The sequence below is a fragment of the Pseudophryne corroboree genome, chromosome 6 (assembly GCF_028390025.1).
Source record: "Pseudophryne corroboree isolate aPseCor3 chromosome 6, aPseCor3.hap2, whole genome shotgun sequence".
Classification (NCBI taxonomy): domain Eukaryota; kingdom Metazoa; phylum Chordata; class Amphibia; order Anura; family Myobatrachidae; genus Pseudophryne; species Pseudophryne corroboree.
In genome coordinates this window covers 767,820,305-767,838,038 of record NC_086449.1, presented here as the reverse complement: position 1 = coordinate 767,838,038, position 17,734 = coordinate 767,820,305, and the positions used below count along the sequence as shown (strand labels likewise).

Genomic DNA, 17,734 nt, shown 5'->3' with positions numbered 1-17,734 from the left:
TAAGCACATAACCTATGGAAGTGATGTTGATATAGGAAGTACAGTGTATTAGGGATAAGTCTCATGCACAAATGGGTCTCCTATATAAACCAGTTACAGGCGCCTCAAATATAACCTCTTCACTATCTCCACGGAGAGTGCTTGACCATATCATATGAAATGGAAATATTAGACCTAAATACATACCCATTTGAGGAAATAAAAAGCACTGTCTGTACCAAAATTATAGGACAACGCATTATTTAATTAGAACATTACCCATGAAGTATTATGACTCGGCATAGTGGACTTGTTTGATGTGATTAGCTATAATATTCACGAGTTGCAGTCACAGGCGGACCCACAGGATACTAGCACTGTGAATAAGGTGTGACATAATATGCATGTATCGCCTTACCAGCCCAATTATGGCTGTTAAAACATAAGGGTTAATGTACTTATTCACACTTGCACACAATTTGACCACCGGTATCCGTTTGGACGTTCGACCATTTTATGGTCGTCAATCATTAGGTCTACCACTATTGGTCGACACATGGCAGGTCAGCACGGCTTTTTTTTTTCTTAAATGGTTTTCCCATACGTTCTAGAGGATGCTGGGGTCCACCAGTACCATGGGGTATAGACTGTTCCGCAGGAGCCATGGGCCCTTTAAGACTTTTCTAGAGTGTGAGCTGGCTCCTCCCTCTATGCCCCTCCTCCAGACCTCAGTTTAGAAAATGTGCCCAGGCAGACTGGTCGCACTCCAGTGGAGCTCTACTGCGTTTCACTGAAAGACTTTGTTAGGTTTTTTTATTTTCAGGGAGACTGCTGGCAACAGTCTCCCTGCTTCGTGGGACTTAGGGGGGAGAAGTAGGACCCAACTTCCTAAAGAGTTTCATGGCTCTGCTTCTTGCTGACAGGACACCATTAGCTCCTGAAGGGAACTGAACACTAACTGCGGCTACGCGCTCACTCACCATGCCGTCACCCCCCTAACAGAGCCAGAAGAAGCGCGAGTATTATTACCGGAGATCTGCAGAGAGGGATCTCCGGTCATCGTGACGGCTCAAGGTACCGCGCAGCGAGCGGGAACACTGCGCGAACATGCTATCCATAACACACTGCACAGGGGGGAGGAGGACCTGGGCAGCATGAAACCTAGTCTCACTGGCAAAGCGTACCATACTTTGTATTTACACTGTCCTACACCCCCGCCAGTATAAATATCTATTCTAAAGCTGAGGAAAAACGCGCCATTACAGGGAGTGGGGCTTCTTCCTCAGGCAGCCAGCACATTGCTCAGCGCCATTTTCTCCCAGCAGCTGCAGGGCAAGAAACGCTGATCCTCCTGTCCACCTCTGAAGCAAGTATCAGGGTGCAAAAAAAAAACGGGAGGGAAATGTAATATATGGCGCTAAAACATATTATTCGTCATATAAAGCGCTTGAAGATCTCTGTGTACAAAGTATGCGACACAGGGATTTTTTTCTTTTGGCGCTGAGTTGTGAACTGGCAATTCCTTTCTGTGTCCTTCTGACAGACTTTACTGTGGGTCTGTCCCCATTAAGCCCCGGAGTGTCTGTGGTGTGATTGTGCACGTGTGACATGTCTGAGGCAGGGAGCTCTTCCCCCTAGGGAGCCATTTTAGGGACACAGAGTTGTAATGTGGTGGTGCTGCCGGCACACCACGAGCCTGAATGGGTGAAAGACTTGAGTGATAGTGTAGTGTTCACGCTAGGATTTTTTTTTAGGGCAGGGTGCTGATCACGGGAGGGCACATTTTTCATTCGGGAGGGCACATTTTTAAGCTAGAAGGGCAAAATTAGGTACATACTATAATGCTTGGTGCTCTCATTCCAATAGGTGAATACATGGACAGTGCGCGCAGCAAAAATTTAGTGGCGTTGTTTCGTGGGGAAGGGGCGTGGATACATAATAGTGGCAATTCACATTACACCACACAGTGGTGCACCTAATACACATTGCACCAGGTAGAACCTCCTATACACACTGCGACAGGTAGAGAACGTTATACACATTGCACCAGGGAGGGAGCACTGAGGCACGCTGCACCAGGGAGGGAGCACTGAGGCACGCTGCACCAGGGAGGGAGCACTGAGGCACGCTGCACCAGGGAAGGCAGCACTGAGGCACGCTGCACCAGGGAGTGCAGCACTCACCGTTGCGGAGGAGGGCGCTGTGCCGGGTCAGCGGGTCCAGTCTCTTAATGCTGACGGCGGAGCCCAGGTCGCCGTGGTGAGGGAGAATTTCAAAACATGCCGGAGGACTGGCGGGCGGGAGACACCGCAGGCTCTGATTGGCTGCTCCTCCCCGCTGCACGCTGACCCTGTCTCCACCTTCAACTGAAAGCTATCAGTGCTGGCGCGGGGAGAAGGCAGTCCTTTGGTGATCGGCAGGGCGGGCACAAACGGGAAGGGCGCTTTTGGTCACTCAGAAAAGGGGCAGGGCGCAGCGCCCTGCGAAAGAAGCTTAGAGCCAACACTAATAGTGTGAATCATCAGGTTTTCCAAAATCACAGTTGGAACTGACGACAAGATTATCGTTTCTGGGGATGATACTATACACAGAAGTACAGAGGGTATTTCTTCCAGTAGAAAAGGCTCTGGAAATCCAGAGAATGGTCAAACAAATTCTGAAACCAACAAGAGTGTCGATTCATCAATGCATTTGGTTGTTGGGAAAGATGGTAGCGGCCTATGAGGCCATAGAGTTTGGCCGATTCCATGCCAGAGTATTCCAGTGGGACCTGTTGGACAAGTGGTCCGGATCTCACCTTCACATGCACCAGAGGATAATCCTGTCATCCAAAGCCAGAATTTCGCTCCTGTGGTGGCTACAGAGTTCTCTCCTACTAGAGGGACGCATGTTCGGGATTCAGGATTGCAAGTCTCCGAGGTTGGGGAGCAGTTGCACAGGGGGAAAGCTTCCAAGGAAGATGGTCAAGTCAAGAAACTTGTCTTCACATAAATGTTCTGGAATTGAGAGCAATTTACAATGGCCTTCTACAAGCTGTGCATCTTCTTCAAGATCAACCCGTACAGATCCAGTCAGACAATGTAACAGCAGTCGCGTACATAAACTGTCAGGGCAGAACGAAAAGCAGAGCAGCAATGGCAGAGGTGTCAAAGATCCTCCTCTGGGCAGAAAGACATGCAAGAGCTCTGTCGGCAATTTTAATTTCGGGAGTGGACAACTGGGAAGCAGACTTCCTCAGCAGACACAATCTCCATCCAGGAGAATGGGGCCTCCACCAAGAAGTCTTTGCAGAGGTGACAGGTCTTTGGGGAGTTCCTCAAGCAGACATGATGGCATCTCGTCTCAACAAAAAGCTTCAGAGATATTGGGCACAGATGTATTAACCTGCAAAAGGCATAAGGAAGTGATGAACCAGTGATATGTGCAAGGTGATATTGTTCCAGGTCGAGAGACCCTCAAGCAATAGCAGTGGATGCACTAGTGACCCAGTGGGTGTTTCAGTCAGTGTATGTCTTCCCTCCACTCATGCCGAAAGTTCTCAAGATCATAAGAAGAACAAGGGTTCGAGCGATCCTTGTTGTCCCGGACTGGCCAAGGAGGGCTTGGTATCCAGATCTTCAGGAGTTGCTCATAGAAGATCCCCGGCCTCTTCCTCTTCGCGAGAACCTGCTGCAGCAGGGGCAGTGCTTGTATCAAGACTTACCGCGGCTACGTTTGACGGTATGGCTGTTGAGCGCCGAATCCTAGCCTGAAAGGGTATTCCCAAAGAAGTCATTCCCACTCTGATTCAGGCCAGGAAACGGGTAATGTTTAAACATTACCACTGTATTTGGAGAAAATGTGTCTTGGTGTGAATCCAAGAAGGCTCCAACTGAAGAGTTTCAGTTAGGACGTTTTCTTCAGGCGGGGGTGGTTGCGGGCCTACAATTGGGTTCAATCAAGGTCCAGATTTTGGCCTTGTCCGTTTTCTTTCAGAAACAATTGGCCTCCCTTCCAGAAGTTCAGATCTTCGTGAAAGGGGTTCTGCACATCCAACCTCTATTTGTGCCTCCTGTGGCACCATGGGACCTTAACGTGGTGTTGCAGTTCAATCGGATTGGTTTGAACCTCTTCAGGAGATAGAATTGAAGTTTCTCACTTGGAAAGTGGTCATGCTGTTGGCCTTGGCATCCGCAAGAAGGGTGTCTGAGTTAGGGGCCTTGTCTTACAAGAGCCCGTACTTGATTTTCCATGAAGATGGGGCTGAGTTATGAATTAGTCAGCAATTTCTTCCTAAGGTGGTTTCTTCTTTCCATATAAACCAACCTATTGTGGTGCCAGTGGCTACTGACACCTTAGCTGGTTCAAAGTCTCTGGATGTGGTCAGAGCTTTGAGAATTTATGTTGCAAGAACAGCTCGAATACGGAAAACAGAGGCTCTGTTTGTCCTGTATGTTCCCAACAAGATTGGGTGTCCTGCTTCTAAGCAGACCTTTGCGCGCTGGATCAGAGGTACGATTCAGCATGCTCATCCCCCGGCAGGATTGCCGATACCGAATTCGGTGCATGCCCATTCTACTAGAAAGATGGGCTCATCCTGGGCGTATGCCCGGGTGGTCTCGGCATTACAACTTTGCCGAGCAGCTACTTGGTCAAGGGCAAACACGTTTGCGAAGTTTTTACAAGTTTGACACCTTGGCCGATGAGGACCTCAAGTTTGGTCAATCGGTGCTGCAGGATCATCCGCACTCTCCCGCCCGTACTGGAGCTTTAGTATAACCCCATGGTACTGAAGTGGACCCCAGCATCCTCTAGGACGTATGAGAAAACAGGATTTTAATTCCTACCGGTAAATACTTTTCTCTGACGTCCTAGTGGATGCTGGGTACGCCGTAAGGACCATGGGGTATAGACGGGCTCCGCAGGAGACTGGGCACTCTTAAAAGAAAGATTAGGTACTATATCTGGTGTGCACTGGCTCTTCCCTCTATGCCCCTCCTCCAGACCTCAGTTAGTATCTGTGCCCGGCCAGAGCTGGATGCACCCTAGGGGCTCTCCTGAGCTTCCTAGAAAAGAAAGTTTTTGTTAGGTTTTTTATATTCAGTGAGATCTGCTGGCAACAGACTCACTGCTACGTGGGACTGAGGGGAGAGAAGCGAACCTACCTGCTTGCAGCTAGCTTGGGCTTCTAAGGCTACTGGACACCATTAGCTCCAGAGGGATCGAACACAGGCCCAGTCCTCGGTCGTCCGGTCCCGGAGCCGCGCCGCCGTCCCCCTTGCAGAGCCAGAAGAACGAAGAGAAGTTGAAAATCGGCGGCTGAAGACTCCGGTCTTCATTAAGGTAGCGCACAGCACTGCAGCTGTGCGCCATTGCTCCCTTAGCACACCACACACTCCGGTCACTGATGGGTGCAGAGCGCTGGGGGGGGCGCCCTGGGCAGCAATTAGATTGCCTTACTTGGCGAAAAGCACATAATACAGTCTGATAAACTGTATATGTGCATTAACCCCCGCCATTAAAGTACCTAAAAGGACAGAAGCCCGCCGCTGAGGGGGCCGGGCCTTCTTCCTCAGCACACCAGCGCCATTTTCTCTTCACAGCTCAGCTGGAAGGAAGCTCCCCAGGCTCTCCCCCCTGCAGTATCCTGGTACACAAAGGGTAAAAAAGAGGGGGGGGCACATAAATTTAGGCGAAAAACTGTGTATATAAGCTGCTATAGGGGAAAAATCACTCAGTATAGTGTACATCCCTGTATTATATAGCGCTGTGGTGTGTGCTGGCATACTCTCTGTCTCTCCAAAGGGCCTGGTGGGGGAACTGCCTTCAAATAGAGCATCCCCTGTGTGTGTGGTGTCGGTACGCGTGTGTCGACATGTCTGAGGTAAAAGGCTCCTCTAAGGAGGTGATAGAGCGGATGTGGGAGGGTGTCTCCGTCAACAACGCCGACACCTGTTTGGATATGTGTAAGTGCCGAGGTAAAATTATTGCACAAAAGGTTAGGGAACAGAAAGGAAATCTTCCCTGGTCTGTCCCTATGTCAGAGTCCTTCAGAGTCTCTCTATGCTCACTATCCAAAATAACAAAGTATCGACACGGAGTTTAACTCCACTGTCGACTACGATAATGCAAAGTTACAGCCAAGAGGGCTAAAAGATATTCAATATATGATTATTGGAATAAAAGATGATTTGCATATCACTGATGACTCATCTGTCCCTGACACGAGAGTACACATGTTAAGGGGAAGAATGCTGAGGTAAATTTCCCTCCTCTCATGAGGAAAAAGAGCGGGAATCTCCAGACAAGAGACGGCAGCTTCCCACAAGAGAATTCTCAGGCTGTATGCTTTCCCCACTAGGGCCAGGATGTGTTGAGAATCTTCCCCTTGGGTGTCCTGTTTGCACTAGCTATTCTCAGGGATCCTGCAGATAGTGTGCACATTCTAGTATACTACCCAGATCGGCGATTGTGTCGGCATGGGTTTATAGCGCTGTGGCAGCGTGGACAGGTACCTTATCAGCAGAGATTGAGACCCTAGTATGCATATAAATATTTTAAGATGCTGTCTTAAGTGATAGATATATAATTATAAAGCATGCCCAAAGGGACATGAGTATACTGGGTCCTAGAGACAAAAGCTATGTCGATTTCTGCTTGACGTGTCCTGTAGAATATACATTGGACAGATGATGCCGACTTAAGAGGCATATGGAAGGCTGAGGATTGTGTGGAGAAGGGTTCTCGGGCCTGGTCTCCACAGCTATAGCTGGTAATTCTGATATTTTGCCTTATATTCCTGCACAGCCTAGGAAAGCACGACATTATTAAATGCAGCTTTTCGAATAAAGAAACAAAGTCTGAGGTGCGTCCTTTCTTGTCAGAGCCGGGGGCAGAGGAAAGAAGCTGTACAACACAGCTAGTCCCCAGGAACAGAAGTCCTCCCCGGCCTCTACAAAAATCCACCGCATGTCGCTGGGGCTCCACAGGCGGAGCTAGGCCCGGTGGGGACACGCCTTCTTAAGTTCAGCCACAAGTGGGTTCACTCCCTGTTAGATCCCTGGGCAATAGAAATTGTATCGCAGGTATACAGGCTGGACTGTGAGAAGATGTCCCCTCACCGAGGACCCGGCGGGCTTCCCCCCAAGAGAGGGAGCCAGTGTTAACTGCAATTCGTAAATTGTATCTTCAACAGGTGGTGGTCAAGGGTCCCCTCCTTCAACAAGAGGGTGTTATTATTCGACCATGTTATAATCCCGAAACCAGACGGTTCGGTTAGACCCATATTGAATTAAAATCCCTGAACATATACCTGAAAAGGTTCAGGTTCAAGATGGAATCGCTAAGAGCGGTCATTGCAAGCCTGAAATGAATCGGGACATAAGGGATGCATACCTTCGTGTCCCCATTTATCCACCTCATCAGGCGTACCTCAGAATTGCGGTACGGGATTGTCATTACCAATTTCACCAAGGTAATGGCGGATATGATGGTGCTCCTACGGAAGCAAGGTGTCACTATTATCACATACTTGGATGATCTCCTCATAAAAGCGAGATCAAGAGAGCAGTTGCTGGACAGCGTATCACCTTCTCTGGAAGTAAAACGGCAACACGACTGAATTCTATATATTCCGAAGTCGCAGTTGGTTCCTACAGCTCATCTGCCTCGCCTAGGCATGATCCTAGACACAGACCAGAAGAGGGTTTATCTCCCGATAGAGAGAGCTCAGGAGCTCATGACACTGGTCAGGAATCTATTGAAAACCAAAACAGGTGTCAGTGCTTCACTGCACTCGAGTCCTGGGAAGGATGATGGCATCATACGAGGCCGTCCCCTTCGGCTGGTTCCATGCAAGGACAATGGAACTTACTGGACAAGTGGTCTGGATCACATCTTCAGATGCATCGGTTAATCACCCTATCCCCCAGGTCCAGGGTGTCTCTACTGTGGTGGCTGCGGAGTGCTCACCTTCTCGAGGGCCGCAGATTCGGCATTCAGGACTGGGTCCTGGTGACTACGGATGCAAGCCTCCGAGGGTGGGGGGCAGTTACACAGGGCAGAAAATTCCAAGGTTTGTGGTCAAGCCAACAGACTTGCCTTCACATCAATATCCTGGAACTAAGGGCCATATACAACGCCCTAAGTCAAGCGGAGTTCCTGCTTCGCGACCAACCGGTTCTGATCCAGTCAGACCGCAGGGGCTCATGTAAACCAGCAGAGTGGCGAGGGTAGAAGCCACCAGAATTCTTCGCTGGGCGGAAAATCAAGTAAGCGCACTGTCAGCAGTGTTCATTCCGGGAGTGGACATGACCTCCACCCGGGAAAGTGGTGACTTCATCAGGAAGTCTTCACGCAGTTTTGCAAATTGATGGAAACTGCCTCAGGTGGACTACATGGCGTCCCACCTCAATAAAAAGATGAAAAAGGTTTTACGCTGGGTCAAGGGACTCTCAGGCGATAGCTGTGGTCGCACTAGTAACACCGTGGGTGTTCCAGTCGGTCTATATATTCCCTCCTCTTCCTCTCAGACCCAAGGGCTGAGAATTGTAATAAACGGAGGAGTGTGAACAATATTCTTTGCTCCGGATTGGCCAAGAAGGACTCTGTACCCGGAACTGCAAGAAATGCTCTCAGAGGACCCATGGCCTCTGCCTCTCAGTCAGGACATGTTGCAACAGGGACCCTGTCTGATCCAAGACTTACCGCGGCTGCGTTGGATGGCATGGCGGTTGAACGCCGGATCCTAGCGGAAAAGGGCATTCCGGATGCAGTTATTCCTACGCTGATAAAGGCTAGGAAAGACGTGACAGCAAGACTTTTTCACTGTATATGGCGAAAATAGGTTGCTTGGTGTGTGGCCGGGAAGGCCCTACAGAGGAATTCCAGGGGGGTCGATTCCTGCACTTCCTACAGTCAGGAGTGACTATGGGCCTAAAATTAGGATCCATAAAGGCCAAGATTTCGGCCCTATCCCTTTTTCTCTCAAAAAGAACTGGCTTCACTGCCTGAAGTTCGGACGTTGTTACAGGGGTGCTGCATATTCAGCCCCTTTTGTGCCTCCAGTGGCACCTTGGGATCTTAACGTGTGTTGGATTCCTAAAATCCCACTGATTTGAGCCACTTAAGACCGTGGAGCTAAAATATCTCACGTGGAAAGTGGTCATGCTTTTGGCCTTAGCTTGGACTAGGCGTGTGTCAGAATTGGCGGCTTTGTCATGTAAAAGCCCATATCTGATCTTCCATATGGAAAGGGCAGAATGGAGGACTCGTCCCCAATTCCTTCCTAAGGTGGTATCATCGTTTCATTTGAACCAACCTATTGTGGTGCCTGCGGCTACTAGGGACTTGGAGGATTCCAAGTTGCTGGACGTAGTCCGGGCCCTGAAACTTTGTTTCCAGGACGGCTAGAGTCAGAAAAACTGACTCGCTATTCATCCTGCATGCACCCAACAAGCTGGGTGCTCCTGCTTCAAAGCAGACTATTGCTCGCTGGATCTGTAGCACGATTCAGATTGCACATTCTGCGGCTGGACTGCCGCATCCTAAATCCGTAAAAGCCCATTCCACGAGGAAGGTGGGCTCTTCTTGGGCGCATGCCCGAGGGGTCTCGGCTTTACAACTTTGCCGAGCTGCTACTTGGTCGGGTTCAAACACTTTTGCAAAATTCTACAAGTTTAATACCCTGGCTGAGGAGGACCTTGAGTTTGCTCATTCGGTGCTGCAGAGTCATCCCCGCACTCCCGCCCGTTTGGGAGCTTTGGTATAATCCCCATGGTCCTTATGGAGTACCCAGCATCCACTAGGACGTCAGAGAAAATAAGAATTTACTCACCGGTAATTCTATTTCTTGTAGTCCGTAGTGGATGCTGGGAGCCCGTCCCAAGTGCGGACTCTGTGCAATACATGTATATAGTTATTGCTTAACTAAAGGGTTATTGTATGATCCATCTGTTGAGAGAGGCTCAGTTATTGTTCATACTGTTAACTGGGTATAGTTATCACGAGTTGTACGGTGATTGGTGTGGCTGGTATGAGTCTTACCCTGGATTCCAAATCCTTTCCTAGTAATGTCGGCTCTTCCGGGCACAGTTTCCCTAACGGAGGTCTGGAGGAGGGGCATAGAGGGAGGAGCCAGTGCACACCAGATATAGTACCTAATCTTTCTTTTAAGAGTGCCCAGTCTCCTGCGGAGCCCGTCTATACCCCATGGTCCTTACGGAGTACCCAGCATCCACTACGGACTACGAGAAATAGAATTACCGGTGAGTAAATTCTTATTTTCTCCTTCGTCCTAGAGGATGCTGGGGACTCCAAAAGGACCATGGTGTATAGACTGGATCCGCAGGAGACATGGGCACTTTAAGACTTTAAATGGGTTTGAACTGGCTCCTCCCTCTATGCCCCTCCTCCAGACCTCGGTTAGATTCTGTGCCCAGAGAGACTGGACACACTAGGGGAGCTCTACAGTGTTTCTCTAGAAAACACTTTCTGTTAGGCTTATTGTTTTCAGGGAGCACTGCTGGCAACAGGCTCCCTGCATCGTGGGACTGAGGGGGAGAGAAGCCGACCTACTTCTGCGAGTTAAAGGCTCTGCCTCTTAGGCTACTGGACACCATTAGCTCCAGAGGGTCTGATCACTTGGTATAGCCTAGCTGCTCGTTCCCGGAGCCGCGCCACCTCACAGACCCAAAGAGAAGCCGGGTGAGTAACCGAAGCAAAGAAGGCTTCAGTGAAGGCGGTCTCAGAGGTACCGCGCAGCGGTCGCGCTGCGCGCCATTACACCCGCTCACAAACTGCACTACACGGGTGCAGGGCGCAGTGGGAGTGTCCTGGGCAGCAATAAAACCTCTTAAGATCTGGCACAGAGGTATACAGTGCGCAGGCACTGTATACAGACCCCCGCCAGTATAAAAATAAGCGGGACACAAGCGCGTCATTTAGGGTGTGGGACTTCGTCCTTCCAGCTCTTATCAGTGCCATCTTTTCTCTTCACAGCAAGCTGCAGAGACCCTGGTCCTGGCCCTTTACTTCTATCACAAGTAACAGGGTGCAAAAACAGGGGAGGGGGCGGGGGCACAGCATATTTGGTGTTGAATATATAAATATATAAAAGCGCTGCAAGGTCTGGGGCATTGTATATGCCTTCAGACCAAGTGAGGCGCTGGGTGTGAGCTGGCAATCTCCCTCTCTGTCTCTCTGAAGGGCCTTACTGTGGGTCTGTTCCCTATAGCCCAGTGTGATAGTGGGTGTCGGTACGCGTGTGTCGACATGTCCGAGGCTGAATGCTCTTCCCAGGAGGAGGCTGGTGTGGGGGCAGAACAGAATGTGGGAGTGACTGTCGGTGCCACCGACTGCTGATTGGGTAGATATGTGGAGTGTCTTAAATGCAAGTGTGGCTTCGTTGCATAAGAAATTAGACAAATCTGAGTCTCAGAACCAAGCATGGAAACAATCCATGGAAGATGTTTTGTCACAAACTCAGACCCCCTCAGGGTCACAGAAACGTTCGTTTACCCAGATAGCAGATACGGATACCGACACGGATTTGGACTCCAGTGTCTACTATGGTGATGCCAGGTTGAATCCTAAACTGGCTAAGAGCATTCAGTACATGATTGTGGCAATAAAATAAGTGTTACATATCACGGAAGACCCTGCTGTTCCTGAGACAAGGGTCTGTATGTTTAAAGGAAAGAAACCTCCGGTAACTTTTCCTCCCTCTCATGAACTGAATACTCTTTTTGAAAAGGCTTGGGAAATTCCTGACAAAAAGTTGCTGATTCCCAAAAGAATTTTGGCATACCGGTTTCCCTCTGAGGATAGGAAAAAGTGGGAGTCAACCCCCAATATGGACAAGGCGCTAGCACGGCTGTCCAAGAAGGTGGCGCTCCCGTCCCCTGATACGGCGGCCCTGAAAGATCCTGTGGATCGTAAGCAGGAAACTACTTTGAAATCTATTTGTCTCTACAGGTACACTGCTCAGACCTGCAGTGGCATCAGCATGGGTGAGTAGTGCAATTTAAAAGTGGGCAGATAACTTATTATCTGACTTGGACACCCTGGATAGAGGGATAGCGTTCTTTTGACGCTGGGTCATATCAGGGACGCTGCAGTGTATCAAAGGGAGACTGCGAGAGATATTGGACTCTTGGGATCAAGGGCCAATGCCATGGCAATCTCGGCTCAGAGAGCTTTATGGACTCATCAATGGAATGGTGATGCTGACTCTAAGAGGGCTATGGAGGCTCTGCCGTATAAAGGTGGTGTTTTGTTTGGTGATGGCCTCACGGACCTGGTATCTACAGCTACCGCGGGCAAGTCCTCTTTTCTACCGTATGTCCCTGCACAACAAAATACGCCTCCTTATCAGATGCAGTCCTTTCAGTCTTGCCCCCTTGCGATACAAAAGCTGTGTCTGCAGAAAGTTATTGTCACGGTCCCCCCGTCACAACTGGGAGAAGGTTTTTATTCAAGCCTGTTCGTGGTCCTGAAGCAGGATGGCTCGGTCAGACCGATTCTGAACCTAAAATCCCTCAGTTTCTTTCTAAAACAAATTCAAGATGGAATCTCTCCGAGCAGTGATTTCCAGTCTGGAAGGGGGGGATTTTATGGCGTCAGTCGACATAAGATGCCTACTTACATGTCCCAATATTTCCTCCACATCAAGCTTACCTGAGGTTTGCTGTTCAGGATTGTAATTACCAATTTCAGACGTTGCTGTTTGGTGAAAATCCTCGGAGCCGTGGAAAGACCAAAGTAATGGCGGAAATGATGGTGCTCCTGCGCAAGCAGGGTGTCACAATTATCCCGTACTTGGACAATCTTCTGATAAAGGTGAGATCAAAGGAGCAGTTACTAAAAAAACGTTGCGCTCTCCCTGACAGTCCTGCAACAACATGGTTGGCTCCTAAATTTGCCAAAGTCACAGTTGGTTCCGACAACACGGCTGTCATTCTTGGGCATGATCCTAGACACTGAACTGCAGAGAGTCTTCCTCCCAGTAGAAAAAGCTCTGGAAATCCAGTACTTGGTCAAGGAGATTCTGAAACCGGCAAGAGTGTCGATTCATCAATGCACGCGGGTGCTGGGGAAGATGGTGGCAGCATACAAAGCCATTCCGTTTGTCAGGTTCCATGCCAGGGTGTTTCAGTGGGACCTGTTGGACAAGTGGTCCGGGTCTCACCTGCACATGCACCGGAAAATAAGCCTATCCTCCAGGACTAGAGTATCTCCTGTGGTGGCTCCACAGTTTGCACCTCCTGGAGGGACACAGGTTCGGGATCCAGTACTGGGTCCTGGTGACTACACAGGGGGAAAATTGTCATGCCAAGAAGCTTGTCTGCACATAAACATTCTGGAATTAAGAGCCATTTACAACGACCTTCTACAAGCTGAACATCTTCTTCGCGGTCTGCCCGTCCTGATTCAGTCGGACAACATTACAGCAGTGGCGTACATAAACCGCCAGGGTGGAACAAAGAGCAGAGCGGCGATGGTGGAGACCACAAAAGTTCTCAGCTGGGCGGATAAACATACAAGCGCTCTGTCAGCGGTCTTCATTCCGGGCGTGGACAACTGGGAAGCAGACTTCCTCAGCAAACACGATATTCATCCAGGAGGTATTTGCAGAAGTGACAAGTCATTGGGGAATTCTGATGGCGTCTCGCCTCAACAAGAAGCTTCAGAGGTATTGTTCCAGGTCAAGGGACCCTCAAGCCAGTGCAGTGGACTCCCTGGTGACACTGTGGGTGTTTCAGTCGGTATGTGTTCCCTCCACTTCCACTCATTCCAAAGGTGATAAGGATCATAAGAAGAACAAGGGTTTAGGCGATACTTATTGTTCCAGATTGGCCACGGAGAGCCTGGTATCCGGATCTGCAGGAATTACTCAGGAGATCCCCGGCCTCTTCCTCTAAGAGAGGACCTATTACAGCAAGGGCCGTGTGTGTTCCTAGACTTACCGCGGTTGCGTTTGACGGCGTGGCGGTTGAACGCCAAATCCTAGTTCGGAAGGGTATTCCCGGTGAGGTCATCCCCACTCTAATTAAAGCTAGAAAGGAAGTAACGGCGAAGCATTATCACCGTATTTGGAGAATGTGTCTTGGTGTGAATCCAAGTAGGCTCCTACGGATGAATTTCAGCTGGGTCGTTTTCTCCATATATTTTTTTGCATGCAGGTGTGGATGCGGGCCTAAAATTAGGCTCCATTAAAGTGCAGATTTCGGCCTTATCGATTTTCTTTCAAAAATAATTGCCCGCCCTTCCAGAGGTTCAGACTTTCGTGAAGGGAGTGCTGCACATCGAACCTGCATTTGTGGCACCATGGGACATTAACGTGGTGTTGCAGTTTCTTATGTCACACTGGTTTGAACCTTTACGAAAGGTTGAGTTGAAGTTTCTCACTTGGAAAGTGGTCATGCTTTTGGCCTTGGCGTCCGCAAGGCGGGTGTCGGAATTAGCGGCTTTGTCTCACAAGTGCCCCGATTTGATCTTCCATGAGGATAGAGCGGAATTGAGAACTTGTCAACAATTACTGCCAAAGGTGGTTTCTTCGTTTCACATAAACCAACCTATTGTGGTGCCTGTGGCTACTGAAGCCCTGGCTGTTTCAAAGTCTCTCGATGTGGTCAGAGCTTTGAAAATTTATGTAGCCAGAACGGCTCGTATTAGGAAAAACGGAGGCTCTGTTTGTCCTGTATGCTTAGAAGCAGGAGCCCCAATCTTGTTGGAAGCAGACTATTGCACGCTGGATCTGTAATGCGATTCAGCATGCTCATTCTACGGCTGGATTGCCGTTACCGAATTCAGTGAAGGCCCATTCTACGAGCAAGGTGTGCTCATCTTGGGCGGCTGCCCGGGGAGTCTCTGCGCTACAACTTTGCCGAGCAGCTACTTGGTCGGGTTCAAACACTTTTGCTAAATTCTACAAGTTTGATACCCTGGCTGATGAGGACCTCATGTTTGCTCAATCGGTGCTGCAGAGTTATCCGCACTCTCCCGCCCGGTCTGGAGCTTTGGTATAAACCCCATGGTCCTTTTGAAGTCCCCAGCATCCTCTAGGACGAAGGAGAAAATGGGATTTTAATACCTACCGGTAAATCCTTTTCTCTTAGTCCGTAGAGGATGCTGGGCGCCCGTCCCAGTGCGGACTCTATCTGCAGTACTTGTTCATAGTTATTGCTTTTGTTGCACAAAGGTTGTTTTTGGTTTTGATCAGCCTGTTGCTGATTTTTTTGGTTCATACTGTTAACTGGTTTTAGTTAAATGCCATGTTGTACGGTGTTGTGAGCTGGTATGTATCTCACCCTTGGTTAACAAAAATCCTTTTCCTCGAAATGTCAGTCTCCCTGGGCACAGTTCCTATAACTGAGGTCTGGAGTAGGGGCATAGAGGGAGGAGCCAGTTCACACTCAAGATAAGTCTTAAAGTGCCCATGGCTCCTGCGGAACAGTCTATACCCCACGGTACTAATGTGGACCCCAGCATCCTCTACGGACTAGGAGAAAAGGATTTACCGGTAGGTATCAAAATCCTGTTTCTCTGACGTCCTAGTGGATGCTGGGAACTCCGTAAGGACCATGGGGAATAGCGGCTCCGCAGGAGACTGGGCACAACTAAAAAAGCTTTTAGACTACCTGGTGTGCACTGGCTCCTCCCACTATGACCCTCCTCCAAGCCTCAGTTAGATTTCTGTGCCCGGCCGAGCTGGATGCACACTAGGGGCTCTCCTGAGCTCCTAGAAAGAAAGTTTATTTTAGGTTTTTTATTTTACAGTGAGACCTGCTGGTAACAGGCTCACTGCATCGAGGGACTAAGGGGAGAAGAAGCGAACCTACCTGCTTGCAGCTAGCTTAGGCTACTGGACACCATTAGCTCCAGAGGGATCGACCGCATGGAACTGGCCTTGGTGTTCGTTCCCGGAGCCGCGCCGCCGTCCCCCTTACAGAGCCAGAAGCAAGAAGAGGTCCGGAAAATCGGCGGCAGAAGACATCAGTATTCACCAAGGTAGCGCACAGCACTGCAGCTGTGCGCCATTGCTCCTCATACACACTTCACACTCCGGTCACTGAGGGTGCAGGGCGTTGGGGGGGGGCGCCCTCAGCAGCAATAAAAATACCTTGGCTGGCAAAATCATCACAATATATAGCCCCAGAGGCTATAAATGTGATAAATACCCCTGCCAGAATCCATATAAAAGCGGGAGAAAAGTCCGCGAAAAAGGGGCGGGGCTATCTCCCTCAGCACACTGGCGCCATTTTCTCTTCACAGTGCAGCTGGAAGACAGCTCCCCAGGCTCTCCCCTGTAGTTTGCAGGCTCAAAGGGTTAAAAAGAGAGGGGGGGCACTAAATTTAGGCGCAATATTGTATATACACCCTAAGGTGAATTTATTGTATATACAAGCAGCTATTGGGAAAAATTCACTCAATATAGTGTTAATCCCTAAATTATATAGCGCTCTGGTGTGTGCTGGCATACTCTCTCTCTGTCTCCCCAAAGGGCTGTGTGGGGTCCTGTCCTCAGTCAGAGCATTCCCTGTGTGTGTGCGGTGTCGGTACGGCTGTGTCGACACGTTTGATGAGGAGGCTTATGTGGTGGCAGAGCAGATGCCGATAAATGTGATGTCGCCCCCTGTGGGGCCGACACCAGAGTGGATGGATAGGTGGAAGGTATAAACCGACAGTGTAAACTCCTTACATAAAAGGCTGGATGACGTAACCGCTGTGGGACAGCCGGCTTCTCAGCCGCGCCTGCCCAGGCGTCTCAAAGGCCATTGGGGGCTCAAAAACGCCCGCTCCCTCAGATGGCAGACACAGATGTCGACACGGAGTCTGACTCCAGTGTCGACGAGGTTGAGACATATACACAATCCACTAGGAACATCCGTTACATGATCCCGGCAATAAAAAAATGTGTTACACATTTCTGACATTAACCCAAGTACCACTAAAAACGGGTTTTATGTGTGGGGAGAAAAAGCAGGCAGTGTTTTGTTCCCCCATCAAATGAGTGAATGAAGTGTGAAAAAGCGTGGGTTCCCCCGATAAGAAATTTCTAAAAAGTTACTGATGGCATACCCTTTCCCGCCAGAGGATAAGTTACGCTGGGAGATATCCCCTAGGGTGGATAAGGCGCTCACACGTTTGTCAAAAAAGGTGGCACTGCCGTCTTAGGATACGGCCACTTTGAAGGTACCTGCTGATAAAAAGCAGGAGGCTATCCTGAAGTCTGTATTTACACACTCAGGTACTAGACTGAGACCTGCAGATAGTGCTGCTGCAGCATGGTCTGTGACCCTGTCAAACAGGGATACTATTTTGCGAACATAAGAGCATATTAAAGACGTCGTCTTATATATGAGGGATGCACAGAGGGATATTTTGCCGGCTGGCATCCAGAATTAATGCAATGTCCATTCTGTCAGGAGGGTATTAGAGACCCGACACTGGACAGGTGATGCTGACTTTAAAAGGCACATAGAGCCTTATAAGGGTGAGGAATTGTTTGGGGATGGTCTCTGGGACCTCGTATCCACAGCAACAGCTGGGAAGAAATTTTTTTTACCTCAGGTTTCCTCACAGCCTAAGAAAGCACTGTATTATCAGGTACAGTCCTTTCGGCTTCAGAAAAGCAAGCGGGTCAAAGGCGCTTCCTTTCTGCACAGAGACGAGGGAAGAGGGAAAAAGCTGCACCAGTCAGCCAGTTCCCAGAATCAAAATTCTTCCCCCGCTTCCTCTGAGTCCACCGCATGACGCGGGGGCTCCACAGGCGTAG

At 49.5% G+C, this 17,734-nt stretch overlaps 1 protein-coding gene across 3 annotated transcripts in view; it reads left to right on the top strand.

Annotated features, from left to right (window-relative positions):
• Window positions 1-17,734, top strand: part of MATR3 (matrin 3) — a 68,993-nt gene that overhangs the window by 20,004 nt on the left and 31,255 nt on the right. The window lies entirely within an intron of this gene.